Source organism: Pseudophryne corroboree, chromosome 8, assembly GCF_028390025.1.
Source record: "Pseudophryne corroboree isolate aPseCor3 chromosome 8, aPseCor3.hap2, whole genome shotgun sequence".
In the NCBI taxonomy this organism is placed as follows: Eukaryota; Metazoa; Chordata; class Amphibia; order Anura; family Myobatrachidae; genus Pseudophryne; species Pseudophryne corroboree.
In genome coordinates this window covers 179,413,642-179,430,131 of record NC_086451.1, presented here as the reverse complement: position 1 = coordinate 179,430,131, position 16,490 = coordinate 179,413,642, and the positions used below count along the sequence as shown (strand labels likewise).

The 16,490-nt window shown below is 44.6% G+C and overlaps 1 pseudogene; it reads left to right on the top strand.

The window, feature by feature from the left end:
- The first annotated feature begins 15,723 nt into the window (after positions 1 to 15,723).
- On the top strand, positions 15,724 to 15,897 carry LOC134951911 (U1 spliceosomal RNA; annotated as a pseudogene).
- The last annotated feature ends 593 nt before the right edge of the window (positions 15,898 to 16,490 follow it).

The window sequence follows — 16,490 nt, the reverse complement described above, 5'->3', positions numbered from 1 at the left end:
AGAAGAAGTTTGACAACCTGATACACAGATTTTTGATGAACTATGCCATGGATCCCCAGTTTCCCTAGAAATTTTAAAATTACGCTAGCCCAACACTTTTGTAAATCTATGGACATTGACAGCTTTTGCTCGCACCTTATGGGCAAAAGCACAAAGAAGACTGCATTCAACAGACACCAAACAAGACCTCAATCGACGACTGTACATTTACCTGACATAGAATACCACCGCATTTACCGTAATTATGTCTTTTCTTCATTTCTACAACCCTCAGGTAATGACACACATAGTCGATAGGGAATACAGGCACAGATATCAGCAATCACATATCTCCCCCATTCATGTATCATCAACTAAAATGTGCTCCCCCATTTTGTTACAACCAAAGCCAAAAAGAGCTCGGTAAAGTTTGACAGCCCATCCACAGACCCCGTACATTCACATGTATACTTCGCAATACCTCGAAGCTTGATTTAAAACACGTACGGCACGATGATACATGACCCCCAAGCACAGATTCATACACACATGCTTCTGCTATCTCACTAGGTCATACCCTTTTCCTACCATCTCCTCTCCTCCCTTACCCAACCATGTAAATGTATTAACCCCTAACATATATTTTTCTCCTTTTGAAATGTTTTCAGGAAGTGGCAGTTATTGTTGACTGCCAAAGGGTGGACTGTCAAAGTCAGAAAAATATCTCTATGCACACTACCATATTTGCACCTCACACAGGTCCGTGCTGCGCATGCGTACGCTCTCCCGTACGTGCGCATACTCACAGTCGCGGGCACCCGCAGGCGCATGGTATGCGTATTTACGGTAGAGTTTATGCGATCGTAGCGTGCGACTCAATCATTACATATTTTCACTATATAATGTATTTTGTAGATCATGGTCCCTTTGATAGATTCTGCAAGTTTGGTTAATATAGAATGTTCATGAACAGAGAAATCCCTCTTTGTTTGATACGAAGGGTCAGACAGGAGTAATACAGTGGTGTTTAGTATCCATCGGAAGAATATTTAATTAGAAATATTCCGGTGTTGGTTTGAAGCAGATCAATCGCTCGTGCGAATAGTTATGGACATAAGAAGTTTATGAACATTTACTTTATTTGCACTTTATTACCCATGCGGCGGGAAACCCAGTTTCCCTCCCACCTGAGCTGTTGGAAATAGTCACAGCCCACCTGTATGAATCAACCTATGACCTTTTGTTATAATGCGAAGCCGAATTCCTGTGTCCAATGAACAATAAGATTGTAGGGACCATTGAATTGCATTGTGTGTGGGGCATAAATAGGCAGGCCGACCATATCCAGTTCACTCTCTTCAACGGTTCTCATTGCTGATAATCGGGAGCTGGATATCGAGGCGCATGCGATCGTTTCCCCTTGTGCGTAAGTGTTTCTCCGCAACTATATTGATCTTCTTGTTATTGTGGGCCAATCTCTCTCAATTTCTCTCTCTCTCTCTCCTTCTCTTTCTCACTCATTTTCCCATAAATTGTATTGTATTGTATTTCCTGTGTAGTTATCTGGTTAGGTAGTCTATGTTATATTGTAGTGTATGACTTGTATTGTGTTTAACTCTTTTGCAAGTATAGCATTCATAATATATATTTTAGGCGTTGGACCCTGAGCACGGTATCTGTGTGTTTCTTATAGTATTAAGTATTCTCAGAGCGTCGGTGACGCTCAAACAGCTTTTAAGGTAATAAGGTTATACGGTGTTGCATTTACTCTCTAACATTACACTAAGGTTTTACTGCACAATACACTGTTTATGGTTTAGATACAAAGGTTTAATATAGTGAGCGTCAGCTCCGCTGGTGATCTCCTCGTGGTCCCGAGCGTTCGCTACGCTATAGCGAATCATTACTTTAGTTAACAGCCAATAACGTGCCTGCCTGTGATCTCTTGGCCGTGAGTGAACGTGACGCTTGAGCGTCTCGATCACGGCAAAGCGATTGTTACGCAACTAGCGTACCCTTACGGTACTTCATACATAAATAGCGCACAGTGTTCTTAGACCTCATAAAGGGTATTATATACGATAAATATTTAGCTTTATCAATTGGGGGCTCGCCCTGTCCTTCACATATCTGCACTAGGTAATTTCAGCAGACATTATCCAGCAGCAAAGGGCGGGAGATCATATTCCTCGTAGTGCTGTTTGGATAAGCGTCTGCTTCTCTTAGTAAAGGGTGCTGAAGGAATCCGGGAACCGGAGGTAAGAACAAAACAATAGTGTCTTTTTAAAACTGTTTATTTTTCTGTCTTGCGTACACACGCACGCACACATATATATCTGCATTTCCTTTTCATTGGTGTATTTTCATATGTCACTCTCCTGTTTGCCAGTTCTATAGTTGATAAACGTATAAATTGTGTTACGGTGGATCTTTGCTTTGCGTACACGTGTCTCTAACAAAAGACTGAGACTTGCGTACGCAATCCAAGGGCCGACGCACGCAGCGTATATTACGCAACGGAGCGTACGGGTACGCCCACGTAACTCAAATCACAAGTTTTTTTCTCTCCTCTCAACGCGATAAGTAGCGCCACGTGGTAAATAACGCCAGGCGATAAATCGCGCAAAAAAAAAATCCTTCTCCTAATTTGTAACACATCTGGTCTAAAGAGAAATTTCTGCGCAGAAATAGAAATAGAAACAAAAGTGTACATGTGGTGAGTGAGTGTGTTGTATACAATTTTACAGGTTGAACCACAAGAAAAGTCGAGTTCTCGTGAGGTACATGCGTGTAAGTGACGTACATGGTGGCTAGGGAGGCATCCCTGGTTAAATATACAATTTGAGCATTAGAGTGTAGCAGACCAGGAGGTCATACTGTAACAGACCAGGAGGTCATAGCAGACCAACAGGTTCAGGTACAGCAGACAAGGAAGTCCGCTATACAGTCCACAGGCACAACACCAAGAAAGGGTTGGTGCAACACCCATATAGGCCATATAAGCTCTGGCTGAAGGAATTCGCAGCCGAAATTTTCGATTCCACTGGTCGCTCAGTACATAAGATTAGTTGCTTGTGTACTAAACGATTGTACCGCACGTAATTGTGTGCATTAGTAAACCTGACCGGTACTATTTGTGTACGAAGGTCATAAACGCTATTTGTACATTCTAACGTGATTTGTGTAACTTTTTTTATTTTAAGGGAAGTTCGCTGCTCACTCAGGAACTATCCAGCAACCAATAGTTACTGGAAAGAGTAAGTGTTCTTCGGAGCACCCTCACAGGTTCCAGTAAATAGAGGTTCAGGTCGCAGGGGCCCTAGGTCGAGTACGCCAGCACCATATCGGTGTGATCAGGTCGTATTGGTCGGCGTGGGCGAGTGAGTGGGGTACTCGGTAAACCGCCACCGTCAGCCTATTTTGGACATTTGGTTTGCGTAAGGGTTGGTTAAATAAAGCAACACCTTCGAACTATGGGGGCCACTTGTTCAGGTAGGGGGCGATCAACCTCGGTTCGGGTTGATTCAGTGAACCGACCAATTGGGTCGGCAAGGTATGTAATGTGTGAGAAATACGGAAGTCACACAGAAGCTTTATGTGATGAATGGGAGAGAATGACAGTACATGACGTGGAGAAATTCCCAAGAGTAGGTAGCTTCAGCACAGAAGTGTTAACGAATTTAAGGAGAAGGATATGTCTCATTAAATCAACAAAGAGACGAATCAAACATTACGATTATTTGCAGTTGTGGCAGCAGGAAGGTGACATACAGAGAGGATTGGCTCAGGCGGCGGGATCTGGCTCAATCAGAAAACTGATAGCCACGGCCCCACCGCCACCATACATATCAGGAGAGAAATTGGTTGCGGAGAATGACGCACTAAGGTGTAACACACAAACACTTAGCAACTGTATAAATGTTAAAGATAATGTTAACCAATTAACCAATGCAAGTATTAACCCGTGCAAGTTGTACCCTGTTTTGAACTTTCCTCAGGAGTGTGATCAAGAAGACGAATCGGCAACAATTTCAGCGCTCTCTCTAGCAGCCACCATAGCAGAGACCACAGTAGGCACAGCTCCACCCACGAGATTAGTAACAAAGGCCCCTAGCGGAGGGATAGGTGAGGTCGTGTCTACAGGTAAGTACGGCACCATACACTATGCTGAAGCCATTTCACCACAGGCTGTAGAACCCACACAGAGTGATGTTGTTAGAGTTAATCCTGTTAGGGTAATAGCTGTTCCAAATGGGAAAACTGACACAACAGGGGTCACCCCTGTGAGGAACATTGCCATGTATAGCCCATTTTCCAGAATGGAATTAAGGACCATCGTGTCTGAATTCCCTGACCCTAGAAAAGATTTAGTTGCCAGTCAAAAATACATCAGAGACTTAGGTAACACTGTAGAGCCCAACAATAAAGACTGGCAGATATTGCTGAGAGCATGTTTACCCTCCAATGTTGACGCAACTCAATTTTTAGCTGATTGCGGATTAGATCAGGATGTACCTCTTACAGATGTGTACAACAAAGACAATGTAAAAAGAATAAACTTACAGTTAAAAGAGTATTTCCCAGCGGTAGTCAGATGGAACAAGATATTCTCCATTAAACAGAAGGAGTCAGAGACAGCTGCAGAGTATTTTCACAGAGCATTATCAGAAATGGCAAAATACACAGGCATAGAGGACATTAAAACAAACATAAACCATCGAGAAGTAGCAGTATCGGTACTGATGGATGGTTTAAAAGAATCATTAAAGACTAGGGTACAGACCACACAACCATGTTGGCGAGGTCTGTCTGTGGCTACTTTGAGAGAGGCTGCTATTGATCACGATAGGAACATCACCAGACACAGGGAACAACAAAGTGATAAGTTAATGGCCGTAAGTATACAGGCCCTGACCACAAGGCAGCCTTTGTTTGTATCACCAAACCCTGTGGGTAAGTCAAGTGTGGTTACTTGTTATTCTTGTCATAAACAGGGACACATGGCACGAGATTGTAGAGTAAAGAATGTACGAAACTCATACCAACCCCCTAGACAACGACACGACACACGACATTGGGAGCAAGGTCCGCAGAAACGGAGTTATGAGCCACATGCAGGGGAAACAAAAAGATACCCCCCAAACAGAGATTGGCAAACCTCTGGTAGTTCCCAGCTAACTCCCTCACAAGTAGTTGCTGCCAGCGGGATTCAGGGAGGTCACCATACCCAATAGGGGTGTGGCCATACCTGTAATCTGCAGCCAGTAAAATTGATTGCAAGTCTTGGAAGTGAACCAGAAATTGCAATCAATGTAGCTGGTAAATCATTAAACTTTCTTGTAGACACAGGGGCGGCCAAATCAGTGATAAATTCGACAGTGGGCATAAGGACCACTGGTAGGACAATTCCAGCCGTGGGAGTAACAGGAGTAGTCCAGCATTACCCTGTTAGCAAACCAGCAGAGATTACAATAGGGCCTTTACATACCAAGCATTCCTTTTTGCTGGCTGCATCGGCACCGACCAATCTCCTGGGAAGAGACTTACTGTGTAAAATGGGGTGCGTCATTTATTGTACTCCTGAAGGTGTATTCTTGGACATACCTGAGAATCACGCTCAGGAAGTACGAGACATGTTAGACTCCCTGTCAAAATTAATGTCACATACCACTATGACAAATAGGACTCCCTCCCAAGTAGAAGAAATGACATCTCAGATACCAGAGTCACTTTGGACTAAAGATGGACAGGACACTGGATTAATGGCAAACGTAGCTCCGGTAGTTGTGCAGTAAAAGATGGTAGGATAGCTTCAAAAATCCCACAGTACCCTCTGAAGCCAGAGGTGGAGTTAGGAGTTTACCCAGTAATAGAGCGCTTGCTACAACAGGGCATTCTGGTAAGAACGTCCAGCACTGCTAATAGTCCCATCTTCCCTGTGAAAAAGAGTGGGGGGAGGGGTTACCGGCTAGTGCAGGATCTAAGGGGGATTAACAAAATAGTTGAGAGTCAGTTCCCCGTAGTGCCAAATCCAGCTGTCATCCTAATGCAAATCCCTCCCACTGCGAAATTTTTCACTGTTATTGACCTCTGCTCCGCTTTCTTTTCGGTACCTCTGCACCCTGACAGTCAATATTTGTTCGCATTTACATACAGAGGAGTCCAATACACATGGACTCGATTACCACAAGGATTCATAGATAGCCCAAGTATATTTTCTCAGGCTTTGCATGATTGTTTACAGTCTTTCCAACCAGTGAGTGGATCAGTATTAATACAGTACGTGGATGATCTACTACTGTGTTCTGATTCATTGGAGGCATCCCTGAAGGATACGAAACAGCTCCTGTTTCATCTTTCAGACACAGGACACAAGGTTTCCAAAGACAAGTTGCAATTATGCCAAACTAAGGTAAAATATTTGGGACACTGTTTAATACAAGGACTGAGACACCTGACCGCTGATAGAATTCAAGCAATTAGAGACATGACTCTGCCACAAACCCAGCAACAGATCAGAACATTTTTAGGAATGTGTGGGTATTGCCGTAACTGGATCCCAGGGTTTTCCATCCTAGCGTTACCCTTGCAGGAAATGGTCTCCTCAAACAAACCTGATCGGATTTCGCATACAGACGAGTCTGAGGCAGCATTTGAGAGACTTAAACAGTGCCTAACGCAGGCACCAGCATTAGGTATGCCGGACTATGGGAAACCCTTTGAATTATACGGAACAGAAAGTGCTGGTTGCGCGGCAGGCGTACTAACCCAAAAGCACGGTGATGCCAGCAGGCCAGTAGCATATTACAGCGCTCAGCTAGACATGGTAGCGCGATCCCTCCCCACATGCTTGCGAAGCGTTGCTGCGATAGCATTGCTAGTAACGAAAAGCGAAGACGTCGTGCTAGGTCACAACCTCACAATTCATACACCGCATGCAGTGTCAGCCTTGTTAAATTCTGCCCAAACCAGGCACGTCTCATCAGCGCGGTTTACAAGATGGGAATTGGCACTAATGGCCCCCGTAAACATCACCATAAGGAGATGCAGTGCATTAAATCCTGCAACATATCTCCCAAGTGTGTCTGGACAGACCCAAAGGGTGGAGGATGAGAGTACTGGGGAAGGAGGAGTTAATACAAAGGAAGACACTCATGATTGTATAGAATATTTGACCCAAAATTTTACCGCAAGGCCTGACATCAGTGACAACCCACTGGAAGATGCAGAACTTACGTTCTACACGGACGGTAATTGTCATAGACAGTCAGACTCGGGAGACTTGTGTACTGGATACGCAGTCGTAGATGACCAAGGCACCATAGAAGCGGAACCGCTAGGCCCACCTCACTCAGCCCAGGTTGCTGAACTGGTCGCCCTAACCAGAGCATGTGAATTGGCTAAGGGCAAATCAGCCAATATCTACACCGATTCTAGATACGCATTCGGGGTAGTCCATGATTTCGGAGCCCTATGGCGCCTCAGAAATTTCATGACGGCAGCTGGTACACCGGTAGCGCATGCAGCTCACATAAAAAGGCTTCTAACAGCGATACAGGAACCCGACAGAGTGGCTGTTATCAAATGTAAAGCACATACATATAGCCAAGACCCAGTATCGCTTGGTAACAGTCGAGCAGACGAAGCAGCTAAGTTAGCAGCTGCTACCCCCAGACAGACAGACACCACACAACTGATGGTATTTAATACCATCAACACACAGAAGTTGTGTGAGATGCAAAATTTGTGTTCCACACAGGAAAAGGCAGTCTGGAAGGCAAAGGGATATGGCCAGGAGTCCTCAGGACTCTGGACGGATGGACAAGGTAAACCGGTGGCCCCCAGAACATACCTTCCATGTTTGGCTGAGGCAGCTCACGGGCTGACTCATCTAGGCAAGGAAGGGATGTGCAAGTTGGTAAGAGCATATTGGTGCGCCCCAGGATTCTCCTCTCATGCGAGTAAAAGAGCCATGTCATGCCTTACCTGTTTGAGAAAGAATATTGGAAAGGCAATACCTACAGAACCATCCCATATCCCACCTGCCGGCGGCCCTTTCCAGGTAATACAGATTGACTTCATTCAATTACCCCCTTGTCGAAATTTGAAATATGTACTTGTTTGTATAGATGTTTTCTCAAATTGGGTCGAAGCATTTCCAGCGGCCACAAATACCGCTATGTTTACTGCGAAGAAAATTGTGCAGGAATTTGTATGTAGATATGGTATCCCTAGAATTATCGAAAGTGATAGGGGTACCCATTTTACAGGTGATGTCTTTCAAGGAATGTGTAAATTGATGGGAATTGATAGCAAGCTGCACACTCCATACCGTCCACAGGCGAGTGCGAAAGTGGAAAGAGTGAACAGCACTATTAAAAATAAACTGAGTAAAGTGATGGCAGAGACAGGATTGACATGGCCAGAAGCTTTACCCATTGTACTGTACAGCATCAGAACCACTCCCAGGTCCCCTCTTAATCTGTCTCCCTTTGAAATCTTGTTTGGTCGACAACCGCATGTTATGATTAACCCTCAGGATGATTTGAAGTGTAACAATGAAGTAACTGTAAAATACTTGATTAACATGAGTAAACAGTTGAGGAATCAAAATGATAATCTGAAGTTGGTGAATCCTGATTTACCAGATAGTAATTGTCATGACATTGAACCTGGGGATTATGTAATGATACAGAATTTTCTACGCTCAGGTTGCCTTATTGACAGATGGGAAGGACCATACCAGGTCTTATTGACTAGCACTACAGCATTGAAGGTTGCTGAGAGAGAGACTTGGGTTCATTCGTCCCACTGTAAGAAGGTCGTTGATCCAGAGAAGTCCTGTGATAAGGAACAGACGGTAGAGGTTATATCACTAGAGTGTCTGTTCCAGGAGGACTAAGGCGGCACCTGAGCATCGAGAACCACAAGATCAAAAGCAGTTGTCGATCCCCTGTTCCCTTTTATTGTTTTTCTCCACTTCCCATCCCCTCTCCCTCAAATTATTTTTCCCCCCTTTTCATTCTTCTTCGTCTCCTCCTAAGATGGACTTGCCCCAAGAGACTGTGATCCGGATTTTCCTGTTGACCATGATGTTGACCAGAGCAGTCTGTTCCGGCGAGAGTACCATGGAGGTCGAGAGAGGTTCTGGAATGGGTTCTGATGATAAAGATGGAGGCGTAGTTTTCCGAGAACAACATAATCAACAAGCAAAGGCGAGTATCAGAAAACGATCCGATAGCATTGACCATAGAAGGAATTGTGAAGGATTGTTAGCTGAAGAAAACTGTATCTGTAGGCTCTGTAACAATGTCATTGAGGATGGGTGCATTAAGAAATGCCAATCCAGTTTTAATATCCATATGGACCGGCATCCATTGAGTGACTATCACTCCTTAGTGGGTAATGTGTTAAACAAAACAGATTGTTGGGTATGCTCTCAAGTACCTCAGGGTCATAGCAAATCAGGGCTAGTACCATTTCCTTTAACGATAGAGGAGGTACTTGAGTTAAATGGTGGGAGACCGGTGGACCGGAGGTTTAATATCTCCAGCCCTCCTAGTTTGAAGCTCCACCAATACCATGTGGATAGGTCCCTATTATGTTTCAACATCTCCAATCCCCGAAAGCCGGGAAATTGGGAAGTGTCATGGAGTAACCACACCATGACCTTTTCGCATAGAGCAGATAGAATGCCTACAGATACAGAGCTTGTACGCCACATAGCCAGTAGAGGAAAATCTTTCCGGTATAGGTATACCTTAGGAAATAAGATTACTAGAGTTGGAGAGGTATCACCAGGATACTGTGCACATATCGTACAACCTGATACGTGTACTAAGCAGATGGAAGAATTAGGGTTAGGAGATTTCACATGGAAGGTGTGTAATATGGTTATGTCCTACTCCGTCCCATATGTTCTCCCCGATGATGCATATTTCATATGCGGGAGAAAGGCGTACAAATGGCTTGCCCCAAACTCTGAAGGATTGTGTTATATTGGAAAAGTACTGCCTGAAGTAATGACTGTATCACATGACAAAATGAAAGACATACACCGTGGTGCCCAAGCTCCTTATACTCACACCCATTACGAGCACGTTGTTAAAAGGCACCTGATAGAGAAGACAGAGCATCCGGCCTCTGATCTGATAAGTGAATCCACCGGGATTCAATTCTTAATCGCGTTAGATTTCACCCGCACCGCTAGAGGAGTGCTGAATTATAAATACATTTCTGCGCTCGCCAATTTGTTAGACAATATCACTGAAATGTATGATGACACGTTTAGGTATACTGGAAGAGAACTTCAGGCTTACAAAACAGAACTGGTACAGCATAGAATGGTTCTCAATTACCTCACAGCAGTGACAGGCGGATATTGTGTCACACTGGCAACACAATACGGCGTGAAATGTTGCACATATAGTACGAATAGCACCGAGGACCCGGTCGAGGTCATAGACCAGAAGATGGACGATATTCTCCAATTGAAGTGGGAATTTCGCAGGAGACACAATCTCACTCTTGCTGCTGTAGGTAATGAGCTGACTGGTTGGGTGTCATGGTTGAACCCGCTACATTGGTTTTCTGGCTTAGGAGACTGGGCTCAAGGAGTCATAATGGATGTTGGGAAGTTTCTCCTATGTATCTTAGGTGTTGTCATATCGATTGGATTGATATTTAGATGCGGTCAGGCTTTAATGAAGTGCAATCATCGTACTAGGGTAATGAGTTTAAGGAGTGAGGAAACTGTAATTAACCTGGACTTGATTTATGACCCAAATGTAGAAACAATGATGTGATGAAAATGCGATTTCTACGGTCCGTTTCTTTCACCTGTTTTTCCGTTTTCTCCAAGGTAACAAGACCCACTTGGACGAGGAATTTGATGAGCCGATATACAGACAACAGAGGGATTAAAGAAGAAGTTTGACAACCTGATACACAGATTTTTGATGAACTATGCCATGGATCCCCAGTTTCCCTAGAAATTTTAAAATTACGCTAGCCCAACACTTTTGTAAATCTATGGACATTGACAGCTTTTGCTCGCACCTTATGGGCAAAAGCACAAAGAAGACTGCATTCAACAGACACCAAACAAGACCTCAATCGACGACTGTACATTTACCTGACATAGAATACCACCGCATTTACCGTAATTATGTCTTTTCTTCATTTCTACAACCCTCAGGTAATGACACACATAGTCGATAGGGAATACAGGCACAGATATCAGCAATCACATATCTCCCCCATTCATGTATCATCAACTAAAATGTGCTCCCCCATTTTGTTACAACCAAAGCCAAAAAGAGCTCGGTAAAGTTTGACAGCCCATCCACAGACCCGTACCACGGGATAAGAAGGAATTCACATGTATACTTCGCAATACCTCGAAGCTTGATTTAAAACACGTACGGCACGATGATACATGACCCCCAAGCACAGATTCATACACACATGCTTCTGCTATCTCACTAGGTCATACCCTTTTCCTACCATCTCCTCTCCTCCCTTACCCAACCATGTAAATGTATTAACCCCTAACATATATTTTTCTCCTTTTGAAATGTTTTCAGGAAGTGGCAGTTATTGTTGACTGCCAAAGGGTGGACTGTCAAAGTCAGAAAAATATCTCTATGCACACTACCATATTTGCACCTCACACAGGTCCGTGCTGCGCATGCGTACGCTCTCCCGTACGTGCGCATACTCACAGTCGCGGGCACCCGCAGGCGCATGGTATGCGTATTTACGGTAGAGTTTATGCGATCGTAGCGTGCGACTCAATCATTACATATTTTCACTATATAATGTATTTTGTAGATCATGGTCCCTTTGATAGATTCTGCAAGTTTGGTTAATATAGAATGTTCATGAACAGAGAAATCCCTCTTTGTTTGATACGAAGGGTCAGACAGGAGTAATACAGTGGTGTTTAGTATCCATCGGAAGAATATTTAATTAGAAATATTCCGGTGTTGGTTTGAAGCAGATCAATCGCTCGTGCGAATAGTTATGGACATAAGAAGTTTATGAACATTTACTTTATTTGCACTTTATTACCCATGCGGCGGGAAACCCAGTTTCCCTCCCACCTGAGCTGTTGGAAATAGTCACAGCCCACCTGTATGAATCAACCTATGACCTTTTGTTATAATGCGAAGCCGAATTCCTGTGTCCAATGAACAATAAGATTGTAGGGACCATTGAATTGCATTGTGTGTGGGGCATAAATAGGCAGGCCGACCATATCCAGTTCACTCTCTTCAACGGTTCTCATTGCTGATAATCGGGAGCTGGATATCGAGGCGCATGCGATCGTTTCCCCTTGTGCGTAAGTGTTTCTCCGCAACTATATTGATCTTCTTGTTATTGTGGGCCAATCTCTCTCAATTTCTCTCTCTCTCTCTCTCTTTCTCCTTCTCTTTCTCACTCATTTTCCCATAAATTGTATTGTATTGTATTTCCTGTGTAGTTATCTGGTTAGGTAGTCTATGTTATATTGTAGTGTATGACTTGTATTGTGTTTAACTCTTTTGCAAGTATAGCATTCATAATATATATTTTAGGCGTTGGACCCTGAGCACGGTATCTGTGTGTTTCTTATAGTATTAAGTATTCTCAGAGCGTCGGTGACGCTCAAACAGCTTTTAAGGTAATAAGGTTATACGGTGTTGCATTTACTCTCTAACATTACACTAAGGTTTTACTGCACAATACACTGTTTATGGTTTAGATACAAAGGTTTAATATAGTGAGCGTCAGCTCCGCTGGTGATCTCCTCGTGGCCCCGAGCGTTCGCTACGCTATAGCGAATCATTACTTTAGTTAACAGCCAATAACGTGCCTGCCTGTGATCTCTTGGCCGTGAGTGAACGTGACGCTTGAGCGTCTCGATCACGGCAAAGCGATTGTTACGCAACTAGCGTACCCTTACGGTACTTCATACATAAATAGCGCACAGTGTTCTTAGACCTCATAAAGGGTATTATATACGATAAATATTTAGCTTTATCAAAGGGCATTAATAATGTGCGGCATATGTGTAAGGGACATTGGTGGTCATTCCGAGTTGTTCGCTCTGTAATTTTCTTCGCATCGCAGCGATTTTCCGCTAATTGCGCATGCGCAAGGGTGGTCATTCCAAGTTGTTCGCTCGGTAATTTTCTTCGCATCGCAGCGATTTTCCGCTAATTGCGCATGCGCAATGTTCGCTCTGCGACTGCGCAAAGTAAATTTGCTATGCAGTTAGGTATTTTACTCACGGCATTACAAGGTTTTTTTCTTTGTTCTGCTGATCGTAGTGTGATTGACAGGAAGTGGGTGTTTCTGGGCGGAAACTGGCCGTTTTATGGGTGTGTGTGAAAAAACGCTGCCGTTTCTGGGTAAAACGCGGGAGTGTCTGAAGAAACGGGGGAGTGTCTGGGCGAACGCTGGGTGTGTTTGTGACGTCAAACCAGGAACGAAACTGACTGAACTGATCACAGTTGTCGAGTAAGTCTGGAGCTACTCAGAAACTGCTAAGAAGTGTCTATTCGCAATTCTGCTAATCTTTCGTTCGCAATTTTGATAAGCTAAGATTCACTCCCAGTAGGCGGCGGCTTAACATGTGCAATGCTGCTAAAAGCAGCTTGCGAGCTAACAACTCGGAATGAGGGCCATTATGTGTAAAAGGGCATTAATAAAGGTTGTCATAATGTGTAAGACGCATTATGTTTATAAGGACATTAATGATGTGTCTCATATGTGTAAGGGGCATTACTGTGTGGAATTATGTGTATAAATGCATTACTAATGTGTGGCATTATGTGTATAAGGTGCTCTAATATGTAGCGTTGCGTATAGAAAGGGCATTTACTGTGTCGTCTAATGTGAATAAAGAGCAATAGGGTGTGGTGTAATGTAAATAAGGAGCAATTCAGTGTGATGTAATGTGAATAAGGAGCACTACTGTGAGAAGTAACGTTTATAAGGTAAAGTGATACTACTGTGGGATGTAATGTGAATTATGGACACTATCGCGTGATCAAATGTGAATAAAATTGCAGTACTGTGTGGCGGAATTTTAATTGGGGGTACTATTGTGTGGACATGCCCATTGCCAGCAAAAACACACCCCTTTTTGGACTGTGCGCCAAATGTGCGAACTGTTCCTGTTTAAAATATAGGGGGTACAAACACCAAAATAAGTACTGTTATGGGTGAGGGTTGATGGTGCTGGGAAAGAGGTGCAAGGTCAGAGGCGGAACCAGCGGTGGTGCTAGGGGGCACCAGGCAAAATCTTGCCTAGGGCATCATATTGGTTAGGGCCAGCTCTGCCAAAGGGCCTTGTGGGGGAAATGTCTTCAGTAAAAGCATTCCCTGTGTGTGTGGTGTGTCGGTACGCGTGTGTCGACATGTCTGAGGAAGAAGGCTATATTAGAGAGGAGCGGGAGCAAATGAATGTGGTGTCTCCGCCGACACCTGATTGGATGGATATGTGGAATGTTTTAAATGCTAGTGTAAACTCATTGCACAAAAGATTAGACAAGGCTGAAGCTTTGGGACAGTCAGGGTCTCAACCCATGCCTGATCCTATGTCGTAGGGACTGTCAGGGTCTCATAAGTGCCCACTATCCAGATTGTTGACACAGATACCGACACGGATTCTGACTCCAGTGTCGATTACGATGATGCAAAGTTACAGCCAAAATTGGCAAAATACATTTGATATATGATTATGGCAATAAAAGATGTTTTGCACATCACAGAGGAGCCCCCTATCCCTGACAAGAGGGTACATATGTACAAGGGAAAGAAGCCTGAGGTAACCTTTTCCCCTCACACGAGCTGAACGAGTTATGTGAAAAAGCTTGGGAATCTCCTGCAGATTTCCAAAAGGATTCTTATGGCGTATCCTTTCCCATCAACGGATAGGTTACGATGGGAATCCTCCCCTTGGGTGGACAAAGCATTAACACGCTTATCCAAGAAGTTAGCCCTCCCGTCCCAGGATACGGCTACCCTCAAAGAGTCTGCTGACCGCAAACAGGAGATTACCCTGAAGTCCATTTATACACATTCAGGTACCTTACTCAGACCGGCAATTGCGTCGGCCTGGGTGTGTATGTGTAGTGCTGTAGCGGCATGGACGGATACCCTAGATAAGGATACTATTTTATTGCCCCTGAGGCATATAAGAGATGCTGTCCTATATATGTGTGTATGCAAACTACAGGTGGTGCTGCATGGCTCACACCCTTTTACTTGTCTTGTAGAGCAACTCTGGAGCTGTTACTGGGTCCAGCTGCTGCAAGAAATCAGCTTGAATGCTTCAGGGGCTGGGGCATGGCCAACATGAGCCCCACACTGATGGGGGTGTATAAAGCGATCTAGGGGTCATCCAAGCGCAACCCCACAAAGGCCGCCATGCCCTGCGTGACCATTTTCTCTTTTCATATGCAGACGAGGGTTGCAGCCAACTATACCCATTGCTTGGATGACATCACCATATGCGAATCCATCTGCTGCAGGCCTTCCCCCAGGAATGCTTGCACTAGTTGTTGCATTTGGTTTGTTGTTTGGGGGGTGCTTCAGTATTAGGCAGCCTTCTGCCCTCACACATTCATCTGAAAATGTGTTCTCCCTGCAGTTGTTGTCCCCAGATGAGAGTTCCCTTGTGCTGCCTCAGTTGAATCTCCTTTACTTGACGGAGGTGTGCCTGAGCAGCGGCCCTCCCCAGCCCTATCTCAAATCATACTTATTTTGCTTAGGTGATACCATGGTCATGAAGATTGTTTTCCCAGGGTGAGGTTCATTCATTGCATTCTGGGTATGCTGACCTCTGTGATTTCCCCAAATGTGGGAATCTCGACTGCATAATTTGTGGTAGGGGGGGGGGGAGGGGGACTGCATTTGTGCTTTCCCCTGGTTGGCTCTGGTATAATTTAGATCTCATTGTCTCAGGTCTCTCTCCAGCCTAGTTTGCTGTCTGTTTCCACTTCTCTTTTCTTGAGCCCCTCCCTTCTATGCCCTTGCGCACTATCCTGACTTCTCCCGTCTGCTTACTTTGTGCCTTCCAACGCACAATGCGAACTACAGGTGGTGTTGCAGGGCCCACACCCTTTTATTTGCCTTACAGAGCAGCTCTGGAGCTGTTACAGTGCCCAGCTGCTGCAAGAAATCAGCTTGAATGCTTCAGGGGCTGGGGCATGGCCAACATGAGCCCCACACCAAAGGAGGGTGGGGGGTGTTCAATGCGAACTAGGGGTCATCCAAGCGCCCCTTATCTCTTTTCATATGCAGATGAGGGTTCCAGCCAACTTTGGCCCACTGCTTGGATGACATCACCGTATGCAAATCCGTCTGCTGCAGACCTTTCCCCAGGAATGCTTGTACTAGTTGTTGCATATGGTTTGATGTTTGAGGGTGCTTCAGTATTAGGCAGCCTTCCGCCCTCTCATTTTCTTCTGAAAAGATGTGGTCTCCCTGCAGTTGTTGTCCCCAGACAAGAGTTCCCTTGT